Source organism: Mastigoproctus giganteus, chromosome 3 (assembly GCF_048544385.1).
Source record: "Mastigoproctus giganteus isolate SK-2022 chromosome 3, ASM4854438v1, whole genome shotgun sequence".
NCBI lineage: Eukaryota > Metazoa > Arthropoda > Arachnida > Uropygi > Thelyphonidae > Mastigoproctus > Mastigoproctus giganteus.
The window spans coordinates 168,671,314-168,684,836 of NC_143577.1; the positions used below are offsets into that span (position 1 = coordinate 168,671,314).

General features: G+C 37.0%; 1 protein-coding gene across 1 annotated transcript in view; it reads right to left on the bottom strand.

Annotated features, from left to right (window-relative positions):
• The window catches only part of LOC150088401 (alpha-soluble NSF attachment protein-like), a 236,215-nt gene that overhangs the window by 163,066 nt on the left and 59,626 nt on the right, over positions 1–13,523 (bottom strand). The window lies entirely within an intron of this gene.

The following is a 13,523-nucleotide window of genomic DNA, read 5'->3' on the forward strand; positions in this document are numbered from 1 at the left end:
ACCACCCACCAAACTGTCCATTCCTTCTAATAATGTCTAATTCTTCCTCAGATGACCTACTTCCAACAACAAAAGATAGTCTGTTCAAACAATCAGTTACCCTCTAACAGAAAGAAAATTTATGCACTGTGCTTTTATATTTAAGTTTACAACCCCTTACATGTGTTGTCTGAGAAAGAGTAAGAACACTATCCTCATTAAGTTTATTCAATCTATTTAAAATTGCTTTAATCAGGTCTACAATGCCAAGTGGTGCAGTGAAGTTGTTTATGGTAAGACACCCCACTTGTGTTCTTGACTAATCTGGTTAAACTCCTCTGTACTGGGTACAGATCCACATCTTTCTTAAAGTAAGGCTTCCAGACCTGTATGCAGTACTCAAGACATGGCCTAACCACCTTTGTCCCTGCTGACAAATTCCTCTATATATCACTGACAGAATCTCATGAGTTATTTTATCATAATAATAATGAAATTATCTAAACCAGAGGTGTTCATCATTTTGGGCCATAAGCCAGGGCTAGTTCAGACTAAGAATCAGCCCTGACAAGCATCTTGATAACTACATGGACAGTCTTTGTCCAAGTTCTCTTTCTGTCTGGTGGCAGCGAGTAGTCGTGACTTCTTATCATAAATATAGAATAGATGAATTATGTGAAAAATTTGTAGAGATATCATATTTGGAGAAAGACCATCAATAGTAATATACAAATGTTTATTTTTATAGTTAAATCTGTAGCTAGCCTTTTAAATGAATGATGCTTAATATCTCAAAAGTTGAAAGTGGTTATTTGTAAAAAAAAAAAAACTTGTGGGTCCTGAAAATAAGTACTTTAAGCAGACAGAGCTACTAAAGAAACAAGATTATTAGCATGGGGGGGGGGGGGGAGCTGAAAGAGTTGAGTATTATGAAGCCAAACTTTGCCCAGAACTCCGAGAGGTAAGTCATCATCTCTTCGTGCCTTCCCTAGGGCACCCAGAATCAAAAGGACATTAGAAAGAGAAAGACAAGGTCTAAGGCTGGTGAAGGTTCATCAGATAAAAAAGAAAATAAAAATACAGTCTGACACAAGAGAAGAAAGAGATATGAGCAAAGAAAGATCGCAATATAAGGGTTGAGTATATCATAGAGATCAAGAATCAGTTGAAATCTTACCTGTTTGATGTTAATAGTAAAGTGCCAATTGCAGCAATGAGAATTATACTAGATCTTTGGGACACCTTCGAAACTAAAGCAATGGATGTACACATCAAAAATTTATTGTTAAAAGAAAGATTACATAAAAAATGGGATGAGGTAAGACATATGCAAGTGTGATAAAAGATCCTCCTAAAGTGGCCTACTGGCTCAACATCTGCTATAGACCTTTCCATATGTTCCCCAATACTCTTTCCAAGTATAGATTGGATACCTCTGAGTGATCCTTATAGTAGCGACCATTATCCATTAATCTGCAAAATTCAAACATCCTGTTCATACCCAACAGAAAGTCCAATTAAATGGAAATTTTCAAAGGCTGACTGGGCAAAATACAGATCGCACATCTCATTTGACAACGATATCATTCAGACCGATTCCATCAACAGTGTTACTGAGCACATCACGACTCAAATCCTGGCAGCTGCATCAGTCACCATACCTCAATATCAAGCAAGAAATAGACAAAAAATAAATTACTGGTGGTATGAAGATTGCAATAATGCAAAAAAAGAGAAAAACAAAGCATGGAATCTTTTCCGCAAAAATCCTACCACCCCCAATTTTATTAACTATAAACGGCTCAGAGCTAAAGCTCGCTACATCAGATGCAAAGCAAAAAAAGAAACTTGGATTAAATTCGCCTCATCAGTTAATAAAAATACCGATATCAGATTAATCTGGAGAAAAATAAAATGTTTAAACAATAAATTTCCACCTCTATCCACCCTGCTACTAAACTGGAATGGACAAGAACTCTCTAATCCCACAGATATATCAAATGCACTGGGAATTGTATTTTCTCTGTTGTCTTCTTGTAATGCTTATGATCAATCATTCCAAAACCGTAAAACAGTTGCAGAGAGATCCAAACTGAATTACACTGACAATTCTGCTTTATCTTATAATCAGCCATTTACCATGTTCGAGCTACAGCAAGTTCTTACCAACTCAAGAAACAGTGCTGCTGGCCCTGATGGGTTATATTATGTAATGCTCCGAAATCTGGACCAAAGATCACTCTTTTCGCTGCTCTTATTTCATAATCGAATATTTTCTGAACATACCTTCCCCAGCTCCTGGAGTCATTCTTATGTAATACCGATTGCAAAACCCGGTAAAGATCATCCGGTTCCTCAAAATTACAGACCGATGTCCCTCACCAGCTGTCTCAGCAAAACTCTTGAGAAAATGATACATCGCCGTCTCACCTGGTTCCTCGAGTCTCAAAACTTGATAAGTAACAAACAATTTGGATTACGGAAAAACCGATCTTCATTGGATCTTATGATCAAGGCTGAGACAAATATCAGAAATGCTTTCATCAAAAAGGAACATCTCGTCATGGTCTGTCTTGACGTTGAGAAAGCCTTTGACACTATGTGGCGTTTTGGAATCTTAAAGGATCTACATTCTCTTGGCCTGAGAGGTAATTTATCATATTTTATCCAAAATTTTCTTCAACGGAGATCCTTTCAAGTTCGTTATCGGGGAACCCTCTCTAAAATCTTTATCCAAGAAGAAGAAATTCCGCAAGGATCTGTTCTCAGTGCTACCTTGTTTGCAATGAGAATAAATCATATAATTGAACTCATTCCGAAAACTGTGGATTCATACCTATTCGCAGATGATCTCTCGATTTCCTGTCATTCCCAAAACATGCATTACATTGAACGTCAACTTCAAATATCAATGAATCGCATCCTGACATGGATGACACAAAATGGTTATAGACTATCCAGCCCGAAATCTACTGCCATACACTTCTGCTCCAGACGAAATATGCATCCTGAACCTGAGCTACACTTGAATAACCATCCTCTTCCCATAGCTAACTGTACTCGTCTACTAGGATTGTTCTTTGACAACAAGTTAAATTTCCAAAAGCACATTGAACATCTCCGCACTACTTGTCAAAAAAAACTGAACATACTAAGAGTCTTATCAGCCACAACATGGGGAGCAGATCTCCAAAGCCTGCTACATTTATATAGATCCATAATCAGATCTCGACTGGACTACGGTGCCCCTGTCTTCGATTCTGCTAGGGAGAGCGCTTTATCTCACCTCAATCCTATTCAACATTCAGCTCTCAGAACAGCACTAGGTGCGTTCAGAACATCTCCAGTGCAAAGTTTGTATGTTGAAGCTCATGAACCTCCCCTAAATATCAGGAGAAAGATGCTGCTGCTGAATTATGCAACCAAGATCCAAAGCCAGATGACCCATCCTAATTGGCCAATACTCTACAATCCACAGTTTATGACCTTCTATAGAAACAAACCACAGACAGTTCGGCCTGCTGGTATTAGGCTAAAACAGCTAGCAGAAGATTGGGATATACACCAATAAAATCTTACAAGATCCTATAGATCCTGATCCTCCATGGTCTGTCATCATGCCATCTTGCGACAATTATTTCTACCAGTGGGGTAAACACTCTCCATCAGATATCAACATCCAACAGCTCCACATAGCGCATACTCAACGTTATCCTGACTTCGCTAAAATTTATACAGATGGATAGAAGTCTGAGAGTGGATCAGGCGCAGCAGTAGTACTCCCTGATATTATCATTTCTCTCTCTCCCAAAAGAGTGCAGTAGTTACACGACTGAATTATATGCCATAAAGCTTGCTATAGAAAGTATTTTCCATATGTCAATTCAAAAGAGCTTAAGTTACACAGACTCGCAGAGTTCCTTATTAGCCTTGCAAAACAACTCCTCGTCTACTCACCCTCTATTAAAGCTCATTAGAACAGAGTTGATACGTCTGAGAGAGTGCCAACAAAAGGTTATTTTCTGCTGGATACCTGGCCATACTGGAATAGCAGGAAATGAAATTGCGGATGATGCTGCCAAACATCCATCGAGAGCAGCCCCAACAAATTCCTTAGTACCGTTCACAGATTATAAAATGAAGATCCGAAGTATATGTAAAGGTCGATGGACTCCACAATGGCAAGCACAAATTCATAATAAACTTTTTCAAATTAAACCTGTACCAAAATTATGGGCTTCTAGCCTTATTGCAAACAGACAAGAAGAAGTAATCCTAACCAGAGCCAGAATCGGTCATACTCATTTAACTCGTTTGTTCCTCCTGTCAGGGAATGACCCTCCTCAGTGTAATCATTGTCATACACCACTTACAGTCAAACACATACTTCTAGAATGTACTCTGTATCATAATGCTCGACTAGTGTCATTCAGTTCTCTAGCAAGCTTAAAAGGTACCTTTGTCACTTAGCCATATCATAGGCAAAAAATCAAACATCGCAGAATTCTTCTCCTTCCTAAAACGAATAGGACTATATAGCCGTTTCTAATTGCTTCTACATGAACCAAACAAGCAGTATGAACCACTTTTCTAAGTGCAATACGGCCTAAGTAGCCATTGCACTTAAAATCCCATAAACAACAACACCATCCTAAAGTGGTAAAGAAAGTGCCCAAGGTTGTGTTTAAAAAAGCAGTGAGAATATGTGTAAAACTAGCTAAACTGGTAAAGTCAGAAGTGTTAAGTGAAGTAAAAGTCAAGAATATAAGAATAATTCGAGATTGTGGTGTGCTCATAGAGGCGGAAGGGGATGATGATATTGCCAAAATATGAGGATGTTCTAAAGTACAGGGGGGGTGGGACTAAAATTTTCTTTTCCTAGGGTGATTCACCCTAAAATTGTAATATTTGATATGGAAAAAGATGTTGATCGTGAGGAGTTTATGGAGCAAGTATGGCTTAAGAATTTTAAAGATTATGGTCTATCCAAGCAAGATTTTAAGGACAATGCAGATGTAATATCTATAAATAGATCTAAGAGATCTATTTATAGATATTAATATACTTATAATTGGGTTTTAGAGTTTAAGTCAAAGGCACAGAGAATATTGAGAAATAATGATAGAATATATGCGAATTGGACAGCATATAAATTCAGAGAGATTTTCTTGGTGACACAGTGCTTCAGGTGTTTGAACTTTGGACACATTGTGAAGCACTGTAAGAGAGAAGAAGCATGTTATGGTCATTGTTCAAGATTTGGACACTCCTATAAGGATTGCACTTTTAAAAGTGAGAATCCAATTTGTTGTAATTGCAAGGTGAAAAATAAGAAGGCAACACACACTGCTGTAGATAAAAAATGTCCGGAATATGTGAGGGCTTTAGAGCAATATAATAATAAAATTACTTATGGCTAGTTGCTTGAGGATAGTACAGTTGAATGCCCAACACTCAAAGAGTGTGGCCGCCCAGTTAACCCCTTCATGGATTATCCCGAGATAGCTTGTTTTTAGTTTTAAAAGTTATTTGGAACTACACGAAATATCTCGGGATACAATAATACCCGAAGCAAACAATAATACCTCCAAATTTATGATTGAAATTTATTTTCTCGGGCATTTATCTTGCTAATTTTGCATTAGTCAGATAAATCCCAAGATTTCTTGGGATTTTCTTACAGCTGGCAGCAGACGACTGGCTTTCATTTTTACTTATATTTACTTATTGTACAGCAATGTCAGAACAGTAGCACACGTTCCTATGTGCCGCCACTAAGCAAAATAAAATTTGCCTTCCTAAATGCAGAATACTGAAAAGCATTAACCAATTAGAAAACAATATTGAAAAATATTTCGGCACCCTCTTGAACTGCTGCCCGTAAGCGACGCTTACCTCAACTATCCAATTGCGGCGGTTGTGTGTCAGAATGTAGTTAGTTCGTGATTATCACTTATGGTGGGAGGATACTGCTTGTGCTCCACTTGATTTTTTTTAATTTATTTATATAATGAGCAGTGAAGAGTGTTTTTCTGTTCTTTTCTTTTAGTGCAAGCGCTAATTTATTAAAAAAAAATCTGTATAATTTGCATACTTTTTGGCATACATGAGATAACTCAGGATAGCCCAAATGGGTTAATTACTCCCATGTATTTTCTACTAAAAAATTTATAAAAAACACAAAAAACTATACAATGAGTATTTGCATTATGCATACTTTTAATCTGTAAAATAAAGAAAGTTGATCTGTTATGACACATTTTTTGGAGAAAAATGTTCCAGGACGGGGTTAAAAATCTGGAAATGGAGAGACCAAATGTAGATCTTGCATTATTACAAGAACCGTATCAGTTTAACGGAAATATAAGAGGATATCCATGTCACTATCATATTTTAACTCATGGAGAACATCCTAAGACTGCAATAATAGTAAGAAGTAATCATTTGGTGGTGACTAAAATATCAAGCTTATCAAATGAGTGTTTGACATGCTATGAGATAATTGGTAAGTTTGGAAGTATATTCTTTGTCTCAATGTATTGCCAGCACTTAGGAAGTATCGAGCCACATGTAAATGATTTAGAGAGATTCTGTCAATCTTATTAGCATGTCATATAGTGATAGCAATGGACTCTAATGCTAATTCTACTCTCTGGGGGGGGGAGAGGAGTCCAATGAAAGAGGTGTAATGCTTGAGGAATTCCTCTTGTCTTCAGGACTAGAGGTACTTAATGTGCAAGACCATATTCCCACATATTCGACAATATATAGGCAATCATATATAGATGTCACCTTAGTTACATGCTCTATCTTCAATAGGGTATATGATTGGAGTCTCAGATCATTTGACAACAAGTGACCATAATGAAATTTGCTTTGAAATAAAGTTTGAAGATCAGATCCGAGAAAAGAAAGAATTGGAAAGGTTCTCTGTAAAAATGGCTAATTGGACAAGTTTCGACTTGACCTTCAGTACTCTTGTGAACAGTGTAAACGGGAATATGTTAACACCAGTAGAAATTGTACAGAAATTGGAGGAAATAATGTATCTAGCATTGAAGAGTTTAATGGTAAAACGAAAGTTAAGGGATAGACCTGTCTTTTGGTGGAGTGAAAATTTAGAGAATAAGAGAAAACAATTGAGGAATGTAAGAAGGCAACTTCATCATTAGAGAAGAGTTCATGACGTGGAAATGTCTGTTTATTATAATGAGTACAAAGCTTAAGAAAGAGTTACGTTAGAGATATTGAGAAGGCAAAGCAGTCTTCTTGGAAGTATTTCGGGGGAAAAGGATCAAAATACCCGTGGAATTCTCTTTTTAAGCTCAAACTGAGAAATACTATTTTAGACATGTAAATTGTACAGTTGAAATGTAAATATAACTTTAAATTGGCAACAATCTGTGAGCATGATCCTAGATGAACTGTTTCCTAGTGAGCAAGATGTCCAGTTGTCTTAAGATCAATTATGGATGAATTCTGGCAATGAAAGATATTCTTCTGGTGTCGATGAGGATTCATTCACTTCTGAAGAGGTTATAGATGCTGTAGAGCAGGCAAAGGATGGCCGATCGCCAGGCCTAGATTTTATTGAGGTAAAAGTGTTAAAGAGAGCATGTCAATTAAGAACAGACCTGTTTGTAAAAGCTTTTAATGGGTTGCTTGAGCAAGATGCCTTCCCCCAGGCATGGAAAGTGGCTGATTTGTGGCTGATAATAAAAATTCATATCGTCCCATAGCTCTGTTACAAGCTATGTCAAAAACTATGAAAGGTTGCGCATTAGCCACCTGATGATTAGGTGGGAATAAAAAAAATATGTCCTCTGATAGCCAGTATGGCTATAAGAAAGGAAAATCAACAGAGGGTGCCATAACTATAATGGTACAATATGTTCAAGAGTACGAGGGGCGATATGTGCTGGACTTATTTGTAGACTTTCACACAGCACATTTGACATGCTTTGGTGGGGAGACATTGTCAAGAATAAGAGCAGTAAAGATCTCTGATAAATTGTATAATGTTTTTAGAGATTACTTTAGTAATAGAAGTATTATTGTGAGAACTAACTACACAGAGATCTGTAAAAGTGTGGAAAGAGGATGTCCTCACGGCTCGGTGATTGGGCCTCATGCATGGTCTACAGTTTTGGATGAGTTTCAGTGAACACTGTGTTGGAATTAATTTAATAGCATATGCCGATGATCTGCTTATTCTTGTATATGGGAATGCAAGATCACAACTTGAAGATCATGCTTCAGAAGTATTAAATGACTTAATATTGTGGGCAGATTCATATAAGTTGAAAATTTCGAAGGCAAAGTCAGTGCAGGTCCTATTAAAGGGAAGATTAAGTTTGAATAGAAGTCTGCTTGTACGTGCTCAAGGAGTTGCATTGAAATATGAGACCATAGTCAAGTACTTGGGAGTGAGTGTAGGAGAGCATATTAGCTCTCAGATTACTCGAAAAAAAGGGAAGAAAGAAAAACAAGAACAACATCCATTCAACTCACACAACACTAGAGATTCAAAGATACCATCTGTTCAAAGCGTGTCTAGTGCTCACATGTGGGCAGATTCCAACCACCAACTGAAATCTCAGCACTGTGCAGCACTAGACATACTTTGAACAGATATGCAAATACACCCATCTTTGAATCTGTAGCGTTGTGTGAGTTGAATGGATGTTGTACTCATTCCTCCCTGCCAACTTGCACAGCAATAAATGACGGGTTAAAATCAGCATTATCAATGGATGTAACATGACCTTTCAAGCAGTCCTCTAGACAATGGGTGGCTTCATGGATATAGTTCACACTACAATCTCTATAGGGGTATACTATAAACTACCCCACTTCTTTGCACAACTGATATAGGCGTTTTTAAAGGGAGATATGCAGTTTGTAGTTTCTTACCAGGAACCTTTTGCTAACCACGTAATTTACTTAATTTTATTTATATACACCCTCTTGCATCTCATATTGTGGATACTTATCACTGGGTTGCTAAGGACATTGTACTCACCTGTTCACCAGCAAGACTCCAGAGTTGAAACTCTCAGTCTAAGCAGTAGCAAACACATTAAACAAAAAAAAGCAAATATACTTCTATACTACAGCAGTGTGTTTTTTATTAGAGGTACTGCAACACCAAGGCAACTGATTGTCAGAGTGTCTTCACAACATAAGATCAGTGAATAAGTAGCAAACTTAGTTTGCTCACTGCTACGTAAGAAAAACAGCTTTGGCCACCACAATGTTTTTTAGCACTCATGGCACTGGCTTTCACCTTTCATTTAACTTACTTTATTTTAGTGAGACAAGAGGTACCACGTTACATCCAAGAAGTACCTGTATTCCTTCTAGAAATTAAAGACAGAGATTTCACTCTATGCAGGATGAAGTGCTTTGATTTTCACTAAAATTCAAAGTAATTCATTGTTATTTCTATCATTCTCATAACTCTATACACCACTCAACTTTTTGACCGACTTTCTCCAAACTAACTTTCCTAATAGTGAATTAATTTTCCTTGGTGATTTCATTGTTCGTAACTTTAGCTTGTAAGGAAGGATTCTACTATTACTAATAACTCTGCAAACTTGTTCATTCACCTATTACAATACCAGAAAATCATAACCAAATACCTAAATACTCTTGATATCCTCACCATCAACACTTTAAAGCACACAGTCAATATTTAGGGGTTCTCTAAGTACCTCAGATTACAACTCAACGATGGTTGATCTCTTCTCCAATGTAGCCTTTCTTCCACCACCATTCTCAGTTTTTGTTTAGCATTACTATTGTTAATGCAAAAATGGTATGACTGTGTGATCTTTACTGCTTGACTGGACTACTGTTTTATATCTTCTAATGATTCAGATCATGAAATTATTCTTGTACGAATGAAATCTTTCGTTCCTCATTGCATCATAAACCATTGCCTTTATCTCAACCGGTTTTCAATAAATAAATATTCATTTATTGGCCTAAATTGTTAGATATATAGTTCACCTTGGCCTGTACACACACACAGGCCAGAGAGTTTAGTCTTGAAGAATATAACCATAAAACATATAGTAACTTAAGATTAAGTAATACAAAATAATCACTAAAAAAAAAATAGTTTGAATAAAAAGCTATGGGTACACCAATGATATGCAACGAAAAACAAACACAGCTACAAGCAAAAAAAATGAAGACATTGGCCCCTTTTAATCAAATTACCATATTTCCCCATGTATAACACGCACCTTTTTTTAAAAAATTTGGGGTGCGTCTTATACAGTGGTTGTAGATTTTTTTACTTGCATTTCCCGCTTTTTCAAGCTTGTTGTCTTTGCGCTCATTGTTTCGCACTTGTTACTGGTATATTAGGTTATGTTTTGCCCCGTTCTGCCCAGAAATGGCTCAGAAAAGGTTTTCGTACAGTGCTGAATTCAAGTTAAAAGTGATCCAGTTTGCAAAAGTGAATGGAAATCGTGCTACTGAACGTAAGTTTGGTCCTCCTCCAACTGAGAAATCAATCCGAGACTGGCTACGGGAAGAAGAAACCCTACTGAAAACGCTGCGGCAGAAGAAGGCCATAAGAGGAAAGTCAGCAAAATGGGCCTGATTTAGAGAGGGAATTGAAGATATAGATTGAGGAGCAAAGGGCAATTGGAATGCCTGTGTCCACAAAGATGGTTCAGCATGAGGCAAGAAGAATTGCTGATGAAAAAGAAGTTACTGATTTCAAAGGAGGACACAATTGGTGCTTCAGGTTCATGAAACAGAATTGACTAAGCATGCGTACACGCACCAGACTTGCCCGAAAGTTATGAGCAGAAGGTCCTTGAATTTCATTGTTTTGTCATGCAATGTCGGAAGACACATCAGTTTGAGTTGGGACAGATTGCAAATATAGACGAAGTCCCCCTTCAATTTGATGTCCCAAGTAACAGAACTGTTGATAAGAAGGGGGTGAAAACTAACTGTGAAGAAAAGTGGACATGAAAAGAGCCATTATACATTGTTCTAGCTTGTTGTGCCGACGGAACCAAGCTGCCTCCTATGCTGATTTTCAAACGCAAAACAATGCCAAAAGAAGACATTCCTCGAGAAGTGATTGTCCACGTTCATGACAAGGGTTGGATGGATCAGGAGACCGGGTGGGCTCTTATGCAAACTTGCCCTATTGGTGCTTGATCAGTTCAGGGCACACATAACAAAAAACACACAGAAGATTGCTGCAGAGCAAAAAACAAAACTTGCCGTCATACCTGGAGGCTTGACATCCCAGCTCCAACCACTTGATGTCAGCATTAACAAACCCTTCAAAGCTGCCATGAGAGACGAATGGAACCAACGGATGAAGTCCTTCTGGGGACAATTTGACACCAGAAGAAAGAGGGAAGAAACCAACTATAGCAGAAGTTTGTACCTGGGTGAAAAGATTCTGGGATAATATCAAGATTGAGATCGTTGTCAAGTCATTTAAGAAGTGTGGCATTTCAAATGCCATAGATGGAACTGAGGACAAGGCAATATATGAAGACAGTGATTCATCATCAGACACAGATGAGGACAAGCTAATGGATGAGAGTTTTGACAGTGATGAGTTGTATGAATTTTATGATGAATAAAACTTGAGTTCAATAACTTTATGTAATACATTTTTTTTCAAATTTCGGGCTCCACAATTAAGGTGCATTCTTATACATGGGGAAATACAGTAACTTTTTTATACACTTTAATCATTACACATTAATTCAATATCTAAATTAAGTATTTTTATCATTTTAAGGGAGGACTAGGGGATAAAATATGTTGATGGCAAAAATATAATTATTTACTCGGACTAAAGAAAGCGTAAGACTGGCATTTCTTGTTGGAACTTGCCAACCAATTTTTCTGGCAAACCAAAGGCATGTGCCACTGATTGAAATGTGACTTGACAAATGAATTGTGGGAACAGGTTTCAATCAATTTGTATCATTGTGTCACTTTCAATCATACTCTATAGAGTACAATGATTTAAAGTTAGAAGTAGATGCAGCCAAACCAAATCTCACATCCATACAGGAGGAAGAAAGGAGGCAGCAGTTTACATATTTGAAATTAAGTTTAGAAATGTATGAACTACTGGAGAAGTCACAATTTCGATAGAGAAGAGATCTTCAGGTTTTGAAACCTGAAGATTTCTTCTCTAGAATCTTTCTTCACTGAGTGAAAAAAAGACAACTTGGAATCACAATAAACCACTAAGATCCTTATTAATTAGAAACTCTAATTAACTATCCAAATTTTATATTTGGACAGGGTATAATGGGAAATGAAGTTATTTTGATCAAAGTAACATGTTTAGATTTAACAGGATTAATTCCTAACTCAACATTTTTGAGATAGATAAGAGACCAAGTAATTCAGTGTGCCAGTTAGTATAAAATTATATGTTAAGGCCTTTTGATGTGTTGTAGAGATCTTAAAATGTGTTAAGACCATTCAAAATAAGACAGAGCATAATGCCATTGGCTTATATCCAAATTTCCAGCTTCATTTTGTTTTCTGCCTATATTAAAGCTCACAACAGTTTAAAAGAAGTTAACTCAATTTCAAACAAGCTAGGAGGAGGAAACTTGCTTTCTTGGTTAAATCATAGTTGAGTCTTTGGGTCTCTCTGGCCAAAACTATTGGCAGCAACATCTGAGGTAATGCCTCCAAAACCTCTTTCAAGCTGCTATACTCTAGCAAAAGGGGGCAGTCTGGTTAAATAATGACCCATATCTTACATTCTCCACACACATTCTTTCATACACAGAGATTATTTCCCTTTTCCACAGATATTTCCATGGTCACTGGTCTCTCTCTCTCTCTCTCTCAAACATGCTTCAACTACTCAACATCCATTAACCATTCAATTCCAGACCCCAAGAATTAACTTTCCCATATCTTAATTTATTCTTTTTGCTTCAGTTCTCTGGAACAGCGCTCTCTTGATTGAATATACAAAATCTGTAATCTATAAAAATTTGAGCCCAATGCCAACAATTATCTTCTACTGTGTCAACACGAAAACTGTACATGGTACTAAAGTACTATAGGTCTAATACTGTTCGTGGTTGCGGTCATCATTAGAAAATAATAAATAAAAAGGAAAAAAGACAACTTGATTGAGGCAGCCTATTTATAGTTTCAAAATATCCTGCGAAAATTTGTAAAGCTGTTCAGACTACACTTTGAGGTGTCATACCTATACTCTTCCATTTTTTAGTAAAATCTACCATGGTAGATTTTAGTACTCAGATGAGTCACAGCTGCATGCACAGACAGAACGGTTATTGATGTGACATCCAACCGCCATCCCACATGATTATACATAACTATACTAAGTTGCTGCTGTTGGGGACTTCAGGCACAGCACACAATACTCATGGAGTGGTATCCAAATCCTTTCAGTCATATAATATATATATAATCCATTAGAAAAATTTCTTTAAATTGTGGAAAGAAAGATGGTGCTGACAATGAAGTGGATATCTTTCTAAAGAATTCAGAAATGAATT